The sequence below is a fragment of the Microtus oregoni genome, unplaced genomic scaffold (assembly GCF_018167655.1).
Source record: "Microtus oregoni isolate MIOR12 unplaced genomic scaffold, Mior012 000010F_ref0000083, whole genome shotgun sequence".
Taxonomy (NCBI): Eukaryota; Metazoa; Chordata; class Mammalia; order Rodentia; family Cricetidae; genus Microtus; species Microtus oregoni.
In genome coordinates, this window is record NW_024543069.1 from 33,115,340 (window position 1) to 33,127,741 (window position 12,402).

The window sequence follows — 12,402 nt, forward strand, 5'->3', positions numbered from 1 at the left end:
TGCCCCCACTCCCACTGTTAGGAGTTCCACGAAAGCCCAGAGCTAAATGAACACAGCATGTAGGCAGAGGGCCTTGCACAGACCCATGCAGGCTGGGGTTGCAACTTCAGTCTCTGTGAGCCTCTGCGAGCTCTGCTTAGTTGATTCTGTGGACCAGGTCTTCCTGGTGTCCTCCACCCCCCTTTCCCTCCTCTTCTGAGGGATTCCCTGAGCTCATCCTAACATTTGGTTGTGAGTCTCTGCATCTGCTCCCATCAGCTGCTTTGATCACATGGTCCAGCTCATGATATTCAGAGAAGTCAATTCGGAATTGAGTTGAGTTAGACGAATGCAATCAGTTAGGTGTGGGAATGAGGAAAGTAGTTTTACCAAGGCATTCTCCCATGAAATTTCACATTGTTCCATCAGAGTCAGGGTTGAGGAGATGTTCCTGATCTTCCCCAAACCACTGAGTCATGCCAGACCAAATTGGCGCTGAGTCGCCCACGTCACTGGACTCCTTCAAATCCATCAGTTTCGGCGTCTCCACTCAAACCCATGGTTGTTCTACTGTGTGTGTAAGGATCACATTTGCATATTTAACACTTCTGTCCTCAAGAACGTGTAACTTAGACAACAGTTTTCCCAGCAGTAGCCTATGCTACTCTCATATAAGGATTTCAACATCCTTAGCTATCAGAAAAATGCAAATCAAAACAACTCTGAGATACCATCTTACACCTGTCAGAATGGCTAAGATCAGAAACACCAATGATAACTTACGCTGGAGAGGATGTGGAGTAAGGGGAACACTCATCCATTGCTGGTGGGAATGTAAACTTGTACAACCACTCTGGAAATCAGTGTGGCGGTTTCTCAGAAAATTGGGAGTCAACCTACTTCAAAATCCAGCAATACCACTCTTGGGCATATACCCAAAAGATGCCTAATCATACTACAAAAGCATTTGCTAAACTATGTTCATAGCAGCATTATTCATAATAGCCAGAACCTGGAAACAACCTAGATGCCCTTCAACCAAAGAATGAATAAAGAAAATGTGGTACATTTACACACTACAGTACTACTCCATGGTAAAAAAAAAAAATGGCATCTTGAATTTTGCATTCAAATGGATGGAATTAGAAAACACTACCCTGAGTGAGGTAACCCAGACCCAAAAAGATGAATATGGTATGTACTCACTCATTAGTGTATATTAGCTATAAACAAAGGACATGGATCCTAGAGAAGCTAAGTAATAAGGTGAACCCAAAGAAAAACATATATAGATCCTCCTGGAAATTGGAAACAGAGAAGATCACCTGACAAAATTGGGAGCATGGGGGCTGGCAGAGAAGGAAGGGTAGAAGGGGAAGAGGAAGGGAGAGGGGAAGGTTGAGGAGAACTTGAGGGAATGGGATGGTCGAGATGGAGGAAGGACAGAGATGAGAGCAAGGAAAGAGATATCTTGATTAAGGGAGCCATTATAGGGTTAGCAAGAAACCTGACTCTAGAGAAATTCTCAGGTATCCACAAAGATGACCCTGCCTAAGACCCTAAGCAATAGAGAAGAGGGGGCCCGATCTTGACTTGCCCTGTATTCAGACTGATGATTATCTTAAATATCACCCTAGAACCTTCATCCAACAACAAGTGAAAACAGAGGCAGAGACCCACATTGGAGCACTGGACTGCACTCCCAAGGTCCAGTTGAAGAGTGGAAAGAATGAGAATATGAGCAAAGTGGTCAAGACTATGAAGGGTTCATCCACTGTAACAGTTTACCTGAGCTAATGGGAGCTCACCAACTCATGCTGGACTGGGAAGGAACAAGCATAGGACCAAACTAGTCCCTCTGAATGTGGTTGACAGTTGCGTGACTGGGGCAGACTGAGGGGCCACTGGCAGTGGCACCAGGATTTATCTCTACTGCATGTACTGGCTTTTTAGGATCCTATTCTTTTGGATGGATACCTGCTCAGCCTAGATATAGTAGGGAGAGCCTAGGACCTTCCATAAAGCAATGTGCCTTACCTCTCTTAGGATTAGATGGGGGTGGGGTGGGAGGGTATGTAGAGGGAATGGGAGGAGGGGAGGGAGTGGGAATTTGGATAGGTATTTTTTTAATCTAATAAATTAAAAAATGGGCATGGTGGTATGCATTGCTCAGCACTGGGCAAGTGGGCACATATAACTGCCTGGGGCTGACTGGCAGCCAGCCCAGCCTGCTTGACAAGTTCCAGGTTGATGAGAGACCCTGTGTCAAAAATCAAAGCAGACAGTACCTGAGAAGGATCCCTGAGGTTGTACTCTGAACACACATTGGTACACATACGAACACACACACATACATGTGCACACAAGAAGTTTTCAGAATGTACCATCAATTTCTTCACTTATGGAAAATAAACTTCTAAAACTTAAGCAAGCCTCTAAAGTCCGTTAGCTCCCTTTTTATGAAGATATATTATGGGCTCACAAAATTATTACAAAATATTTTCAGAAAAGGACACTCAATATTGGCTATAAAAAAGAAAGAATACAATCTGGTCTTCTCTTGCTCTTTCCTTCTGCCTTCCATCTAAGGTTTTATGTTAGAAAAACCTTCTGTCTCCTCCATTATTTCTTCCCTTCTGTCCTTCTCCCTCTCCCAAAGTATTGTTGTCTGTTACCTCTGCCCTTCTGACTCAAGCAACAAGCCCAGGCACAGATGCCACCCATGGTGGCTCAGTTTCTCCTTGGTGTTGCACTGCTGTAAGGACGACTCCCAGTCTTCACGATATGGAGCCCTAAGGGGTTAACCCACTCAGACAGCTCAAGGGTAAACCTGGAAGGGGTGGCCGTTCTCGGAGCCTTCAGGATAAAAGACAGATAATGGACAGTTCTTGTAGACCCCTTGATCCATGCTGTTCTAGAACCAATTTAGCTTGGGTTTTACTTTTTTTTGTTGGTTTTGTTTTGTTTTGTTTCAAACACAGAACCAGCCACAAGTTCAATGAGCATCTCTGAGGTCTCATCTGTCAGGATGTATCTGTTTCCTTCAACACGCCAAGATGCCATTCTGGTGCCGCTCTCTCCGAGCACGTGGAAGCGGCAGAGATCTCTGTGTGAGACTGGGAGCCTTTAGCATCCACATGCCACGGTGCAGCTGGGGTAGGATGCGGTCTTTACAAGCAGAGGGGGGGGGGCTCGCAAGGGCTCTGTTAAGTGGTCATGAACTTTGAAGTTGCTTTGGAAAGTACTGTGCAAGACTCCCAGGAGATTTGTGGCGTGATTTGTTCGAGGTTTGTGGCACCAGCTAAGAAGAGTGAGTTGTTGCATTCTGAGTTACTTTGCAAGCTGGCCTGTGTCATGTTGGTAGACTGGAATAGGCCAAGGCAAGAATGTTGACCCTAAAATGCTGGCAGACACTATAATGCGTCCCTCCCCCACCCCCGGCCCTCACGGACTGGTGCTAACTCAGCCTTCACCTTCTCACCACCGTACAACGTCACCGAGTCTTCATGCTCCTGAGTCACACCGAGATGTAACTGAGGAACGAAAATGGATGCCCCAAGTCAGGGCTGAAGACACAGGTGTGGTACTCGGTAGGGGTGTAGGGTCCCACTGCACTGTAGCCCGCTTTGCACCAGAGTTCCTGTGAGTCTACACTGGGATTAGCATGCAACAGAAGGAAGTCAGCACAATTAATGCTGTGGCCTGTCAGAAGAGAGCTCAGCTCAGACAGAAAACCTCCCAGGGTGTCTCATCGAAAGCTTGTGGGGAGGGAAAAGAGAGCACTAGGTTTAGCCTCATGCAGGTCACTCTGTCCCGAGTCTAGGCCCTAGAGGAGACTGCAGCTAGGCGGGAGAAGACCCTAAGTCAAACATAGAAAGGCTGCTGCAGAAAACCTGGGATATCAGCCAGGTGGTGGTAGTGCACACCTTTAAGGCCAGCATGGAGGCAGCAGAAACAGGTGGATCTCTGTATGTTTAAGGCCAGCCTGGTCTAAAGAGTGAGTTCCAGGACAGGCTCCAAAGTTCCACAGAGAAAACTTGTCTCAAAAGAAAATAGACAAACAAAGAAACCCTGGGGTGATGGAGGAAGGTCATTGGCTAATAAAGGAACTGCCCTGGCCCATTTTATTGGTTAGAGGATAGGTGGGAGGAGTAAACAGAACAGAACGCTGGGAGGAAGAGGAAGTGAGGTCAGAGACTCGACCGCTTTCCTCTCGGGAGCAGACGCCTGAGAGAGATGCCATGCCCCACTCCCGGGATGAAGCTCCGACCCAGGATGGACTAGGCTAGAATCTCCCCGGTAAGCGCACCTTGGGGTGCTACACACAGATGATTAGGAATGGGCTAAATTAATATGTGAGAATTAGCCTAGAAGAGAATGGGCCAAACGGTGTTTAAAAGAATACAGTGTCCGTGTAATTATTTCGGGGCATAAGCTAGCTGGGCAGGCGGCTGGGGTGTTGGGGACGCAGCCCCGCCGCCACCCTTATTACTTCATATGGCGCCCACGGGGACAACTGCTTCCACATAAAGCCTGAGACAGCTTGGGAAGTAATTCTAGAACAAAGTGAAAGCATTGTGCCTGGTTTCTTGGTAGCAGCAATTTCTCGGTTCTAATCTGCTTGCTAGAGGCAAGCAAGTGCCTCATCTAAGAGAGGCTTCCTGACTCAGCTTTAGCTGCAAAGCCTGCAGCTCATTAAGAGGTCCTGCCACGAAACACTTAAACGGTGTTGACGAAAAGCTGAACACATGCTTTTCGGTTTTCAGCCATAGCAGGAAAAAAGCTGCGCCGTTTAAAAATGCCGGCTTTCTGGGCTGTCCTGCCAGGACAAACTCTGACTCTTTTACGCAGGTGGCTTGCAAGCACAGGCTGTTGAAGCTCGCTTGCTGGCTACAGCCAGTACCTCCGCCATGAGGCTGGAAAGCTAAGGAATGGACTGGATCTAGCTGGCAAAGCCACGCCTTTAGTCCTACTGATATTGCTTGGTAAATTAAAGACTTGTGTGGTCAGAAAAAGAGAGATATACAGTAAAGAGAGATTCAAAGACAAAGAAAATTTCTAAAAGGTTTAAAGTGTGTTAAAAATATATGCAGACTAAAAGTTGAAGTTCTTAAAGTAAAAAACAAAAAAAGGAAGAGAGTTGTTGTGTGTGGTAGCACACGCCTTTAATCCCAGTGCCTAGAAGGCAGAGGCAAACAGATCTCTGTGAGTTCAAGGTGTAGTAGCATACACCTTTAATCCCAATGCCTGGGAGGCAGAGACAGGTGGATCTCTGAGAGTTCAAAGACAGCCTGGTCTACAGAGTTACTTCAGGTCAAAGATACAGAGAACCTGTCTCAAAAAGCAAAGAGTTAAAAGTAAAAATAAACAAAATAGAGGTTAAAACAAAGCGTACAAAGATGGAAAATACACAGAGACTTTTGATACTGTATGCTATTATGCTCTCTTTGAATTGTTTAAATGCTGAGGAAGGAGAAACAGATGCTAAAAGATATTTATTTATAAATACTGCTGAACTAATCCAACATAGATATTATGAATTTGGATCTAAGGATATGATACTTTGGAAAGGAGTTTCTTATTTTGTTTTCACAGAGAATGAGACGCTGTTCATTTCTTCTATTCCGATTTGGTATGATGGACCACGTCCTCCTGAATGGTTCCTGTGCACGCCTTCAAAAATTTGTTTCGCTCAACTGTCAACTGAGATGAAACTAGCACACAGGTTATACCATGAAAGACCTAATTAACGACGCCCCCATTCAGCAGGAAGCAGTTTGGAGAGAAAAAATTGCGCCCATGTTCCCAAATATGGTTTATAAACGTCCTTTTACATTTAAAGGGGGATATGATATAGATATGAATAATTTACATTAGTATAGATTTTGCTTTATTGATAGAGATTTAAGGTCAATTTTGTTATATGTATAAGTGTTTCTGATTTTGATTAAGGTATTGTGATTGTGTAGTTCATTTAAATATGTACTGTATAATTAAGAAATATAGGTTGTTAATGGATAATCATCGATAATAGTAAAGCTTGTAGTCATGTTAGTTAGATTTTCTAGATATATAGAGATATATTTTAGATAGACATTCTTCATGTCTTTCAAAGATTACAGAATAGGACATTTAATGTTTTAATAACTGAGGACTTTTCATGACAATGAGACACTCTGCTCCTGGCAGCACCAATGTACTTCAAGAGGAAGATGGGCATCGAAGAGGCACGTAATGGAATTTGATAGCCATTTGGGCAAGAAACTGCTCTTGCCTGGACTATTGGCATAAACTGGACACAGAAAACCCGCAGAGAGAGGACTACTGAACTTGCCTAAGGTGAGATGATCTTTCAGGGTTCCTGATTCATGAAAGAGTCTGCGAGACATTCTGCAGGACACAACAGATAGTGACTGAACTGACTTTGAATTTTCCTGCTTTATGGAAATGTCTGCTGGATACCATGGGCCTGAAGGCTGAAGATGGATGCCCCAACGGTACAGAGGAACATTGGGTGACTGTCCAGGCAGCGAGATATCTCTGTCATTTCTAGAGTTTTAAAAGTTGCTTTTTTCTTGTTTGCTTAGGTAGTATTGTATCTTTCTGGAGTCTTTGATGGAGTTAAGAATAGTTAGTTATAGTTATAGTTTTCCTTAGTTATGATAAAGATTATTGTAACTTTTACTTGATAACTGTTTTGTTATATGTAATTTTGCTATGTTAAATCCTTTTTTTTTTTGTTTAAACCGAAAAAGGGGAAATGATGGAGGAAGGTCATTGGCTAATAAAGGAACTGCCCTGGCCCATTTTATTGGTTAGAGGATAGGTGGGAGGAGTAAACAGAACAGAACGCTGGGAGGAAGAGGAAGTGAGGTCAGAGACTCGACCGCTTTCCTCTCGGGAGCAGACGCCTGAGAGAGATGCCATGCCCCACTCCCGGGATGAAGCTCCGACCCAGGATGGACTAGGCTAGAATCTCCCCGGTAAGCGCACCTTGGGGTGCTACACACAGATGATTAGGAATGGGCTAAATTAATATGTGAGAATTAGCCTAGAAGAGAATGGGCCAAACGGTGTTTAAAAGAATACAGTGTCCGTGTAATTATTTCGGGGCATAAGCTAGCTGGGCAGGCGGCTGGGGTGTTGGGGACGCAGCCCCGCCGCCACCCTTATTACTTCACTGGGGGATGCTGCTGCTGCTCCCTAGCCCTGCCTTGTTTGTTTTAGGGCTTTAGTGGCAGCAGTTTGGGACGAAGAGATGCTTAGCTGAGCCCTGGAGGTCAATATGGTAGCCTCCTTGAGGCCCTTTTAAAGAGATCACTGTAGGGACCTGCAGTGCAAAGGCAGAGGTGTGGAATGTGTTTATGATCACTACGGCAAGCAAGATAGGTTGCACATATATTCCACAGACTATGCTTGTGGAATCTTCTAAGAAAGGAACTTGATAGATAAAGAAAGGAAGGCTCCAAAGACTTGCAGTCGGCCACAGGTGGTAAGCGGCAGAGCTGAGGTCCAAACATGTCACTGTGTGATTGCAGACATTCATGGGCCCTTATAGTTCGTGACCCTGGGGCGGCTAACCTTTCCCACTAGTAGAAAGGTCTTTACTCTGTACCCCAAGATCAACTCTCCCTGTCCTGCCCAGGAGTCCCACTCCTTTCTGGATTCTCACAGAGCACCCCCAGCGCTATGGGCATCCTCAGCCTTCTTGCCCCTGGCCACTCTCTGCTCTTGGCCACCTCTCAGCTGGCACGCACGGTGCATGGGGCCCTATGCAGTCCTCGCTCAGCTGCTGCCACGCAAGCCTCATCCACACACCTGTGGTCTTGAAACTCTGCTCCCCTGATCATGTAACTTTCTGTCCTTCCTCTCCCAGAGTTTGGCCACTTCTGGCTCTCCTGTCAATGCCTACACCTTGAAACTCAGCTTTCTTCCAAGCCTGCAGTGGGCTCACATCTCCTCTTTTAACCTCTCTGCTCCTAGGGCTTCAGCGCTGAATGAAGACACCCCCACATCAACCTACCTACAGGTCCGACTGAAGGGTGACGTAACCCAGAATGCAACAGCTCACTCTCCTGAGCTGGTGCCACATGCCTCGAACAAACCACGCCACAAATCACCTGGGAGTCTAGCGCAGTACTTTACAAAACAACTTCAAAGTTCATGACCACTTAACAGAGCCCTTGCAAGCCCCGCCTCTGCTTGTAAAGACCACATCCTACCCCAGCTGCACCGTGGCATGTGGATGCTAAAGGCTCCCAGTCTCACTCAGAGATCTCTGCCGCTTCCACGTGCTCGGAGAGAGCGACACCAGAATGGCATCTTGGCGTGTTGAAGGAAACAGATACATCCTGACGGATGAGATCTCAGAGATGCTCACCGAACAAAAACACTGTCACTGAGTAAGCAAAGTGACGGATTTCTGAGATGCTGCTGGCAGCCTGGAGTTGTCGGTGCCGAGCGATGGAGCTGGGCTTGGTGGGAGCGGCTGGTTAGCCATTTGTCAGGCAAAGTCAAAACAGCCCTCTAGCTACGACACAGACGGCAGGATGAAGCTCATCAGCATTTTATTTATGACTCTTAATTAGCAAGCAAAAAAAGGACAAAGGAAGTTCTCGGTTTGGGATACACACACTTGCCCAGACACTATCTTTATCAAGAGCACTAAGTATGAGGGCTGCCTTTTATCTACAAGAAAAGGAAACTTTATCCTGAGGGTAAGTATAGGTTCCTTAATTTAACCAGTGAAGGTTCAGAGAGGCAAGATGTCTTTTCCAAGGTAACACAGCTGGATATGAACCATTGTTCAGATCTTAAAGTTGGGGCCTTTTCAATCCAGCCACAGCTGATGGCTAACCAGAACAACATAATGATGGACCACTGATGGGTTAGAGGTTCATTCACTCACAGATTCCTTACACTAAAGAATGAGCTTCCAGGACCTGAGAGGCAGTTTAATGGCTAACGTGCTTGCTGGGCAACCATGAGGACCTGAGTTCGGATCTCCAGCACCCATGTAAAAACCAGCCAGGGCAGCATGCATTGGTAACCCCAGCATTCGTCAGGTAGGGGAGTATCCCTGGGGCTCACAGACCAGCCAGTCTGGCCAAAAGGGAGAGCTACAGACTCAGTGAAAGAGCCTGTCCTGAAAAGTAAGGTGCAGCGACATAGAGGAAGACACCCAACACTGACCTCTGGCCTGCACCGACTGCACACATCCGGTTCCTGTGGCTGAGCTTGCATGCTGTTAGGGAAGTTGTGGGGCAAGGGAGAAAAACAAGACAACTACACGAGATAAGATGGTACCAGCCTGTCCTGGCAGAACTTGGGGTCGTGCTTGGTGACCAAGGGTCTTGCCAGCCACAGGACAGGGAATAAACATCGGATCCCCACAGCTAGGGTCTGAAGTATCACTGTTCTACGGCGGCAGACTCTGGGAGGCTGTGCAGGAATTAGAAACATGAACAGACCTCCACACTAGAAAGACTCACGCCACATGTGACAGACGGCATCTGGGAAGCACAACTTGACTTTGATCAAGTGGAAAACCTTGACATTTACACAGAAGAATAAGGCCATTTTAATGACATAAATCATCTTTAGGTCTGTTTTGGTTTTTCAGTCCCCGTGAACCCAAAAGGATAAAGGTCTGTCATTCAAGAAAGAATTGGATGGCAGCAACTCCCCAGTCCTCTGAGGAAGTGCGGCTGTGATCTGCATGTCTTCACTATTTCATTCACCTCTTCCCAGGGCTCCACAAGGACCCCACTGCTTTATCATCTTAATAGCAAATTTGGCCACTGACTTAATTTGACCAAGGAAATACCAGATATGATGTGTGTCACTCCTGGAACACAAACTGAGATGGCAAACAATCCGCCAATTAGATCTTCAACCTACCTAGCCAAGTAGGCTCTCCCCTGAGTGTTGGAAGCTGTTGTTATCACAGTGTGGCTTCACTTCTCCCCAAAGATAGAACAGATTATGAAAGTAACTAGGCGGACACCTAGCATGAGATCAAAGGTTGAAAAGTCCAGGCCTCTTCAGATGCCGTGGTCAGTCTGGGACTCTGAACTGCCTATAGGGTTCTTCCTGAAGTGGGTTTGAGATCAGTGTTGGAAAACTGAGATAATAAATCTGTCCTTTGTTTTTAACTCCTGAATATAAAGGTTCTAGAGTCCATGGAACTTACTGAGAAATTCTCCTGAACTGACATGAAATCGAGATTCCCTGGGTGCCTGCTTGAACAGAGGTCACCCACCTATCTGAGAGGGCCACATTCCAAGATCACCACTGAATACCTGAAGGTTCAAATAACAAAGGAGTCACCAGACTCCTCTGCAAAAGTCAGTCTGGCTGTGATGCCATCAAACCATGATGGCAAGTGCATGATGGGATACATAGAGATCACTTGGCCTAGATGACTTGCATTCCAGAAAGGAAGCAATAGGGAGATGCAAGATTCCGCCAAACCGCACAGGATGCTGTATAATTTCAAACACACAAATCATTCCGCTCTAGAACTTCTCATCTAATATCCCTGATCAGGGCTCACTGAAAAACTACTGGGAGTGAGACCATGAACAAAAGGAAGACCCCTGAGTTAGGCACGGCAGGAAAGTTTAAGAAGGTGGAACCTTTCATTTCTTTCAAGGACCTTAATGGAACTATTATGTTCAAACTTATCAACGAGAGACACCGAATAACAAAATTTATAAGTGAAGTCTTTAGACTGTGATCAACGTGATGTTATGTGATCAGTGGAATGGGTAACCAAATTCACTGTCCACAGAAGTTCTGCAAATGTGCTGAGTGGCTTTGGTCACCTCTGAAGACCTAACCACAATCTGTGCTCACGCCACAGACCATATGCTCCTGTTGGCATCTACGACTGACAGGAGCTCTAAATGAAGAGATTGAGGCTCTCAAGATAAGTAGCTGAAGAGGACAGAGCACCTCCCACTCTGGGGGTGCAAGTAGAAGCAGCCAAAACTAGTACTTTGCCTTGTGGGGCCTGCCTCACTCTGCCAGAGGCAGAGAGAGGCCTGGAGCAAGGTGGAGCCGGGCCGTAAAGCCATGGCAGCTCTCAGGCCTGTGTATCCCATGAACTCCTTGCCCCTGCTCCAGATGGCTTGGCTATTCCAGCCAGGGATGCAGCCAACTCACTGGGCAATAGCTGAAGCCCTGATTGTCATATACATCATGAACACCACCCAGTAGTATTTGGTCTGTCTCTCAAACAAAGCGTTAAGTCTGAGACTTCTCTGAGGAAGATCTGGTTATCACAAGGATTCTGATCTCTAATCTCCCCTAACCCAAACAAACCCATGCTGTGCAAAGTTCCATAACACCGCAAGTAAAATAAAGGTTCTGTACATCTTTCTTCTGCTGTCTGGAATCACTGAAGATTGGGCAACTGCAGATGACTGAATTTTTACAAATGTGGAGTTAAGAGTTCAACCGTCTGGACTGTGCAGAGGTGGCCCAGTGGTTAAGAACACTTACTTTGCTTGCAAAGGGCCAGCACCCATGTGGCAGCTTACAACCACCTGTAACTCCAGTTGCAGGGTATCCAACATCCTTTTCTGCCCTGTAAGAGCATTTTTATACACATGGTGCACATACAGACAAGCAGGCACACATAGATAGATAGATAGATAGATAGATAGATAGATAGATAGATAGATGGGTGGGTGGATAGATAGATAGATAGATAGATAGATAGATAGATAGATGATAGTAGGCAGGCAGACAGGAAGAAGGTAGGTAGGTGGATGTGTAGGTAGATAGGTAAACAGAAAGACAGACAGATAGATGATAGGTAGAAAATACTTAAAGAGCTCAACTGTGCTCAAGACTGAGAACCCAACCAGGGTACAACAGGGTACCCACCCTTGTGAGCCTGGACGAACATTGGTGATTTCACAGTGAACAGTCAGTGCCATCAACAGCTCTCCCGGAGAGGGCAGTTCTCTCTGCAGGTGATGCCAGGGCAACATTCCTCAGGTGGCCTGGCCTCCAATGCTCTCTACAGACAGACACACAAAGTGGGCCATCTGTCCTCCTCTCCCTCCTTGCCCTGATGATCGACCAGAGATCTTGAGCACAGGGTCACTGTGTGACAACGCCATTGACTGGACACTTGAAAAGGTGTATACAGGGAACACAAACCATGCAGCCACGCTCCTGGGCAGAAGACAAACTGTTGAGGCCAGGATGAGGCTGAAGAAATGAGCTAATGAGAAAACACGGAGCCGGGCGGTGGTGGCGCACGCCTTTAATCCCAGCACTCGGGAGGCAGAGGCAGGCGGATCTCTGGGAGTTCGAGGCCAGCCTGGTCTACAAGAGCTAGTTCCAGGACAGGAACCAAAAGCTACGGAGAAACCCTGTCTCGAAAAATCAAAAAAAAAAAAAAAAAAAAAA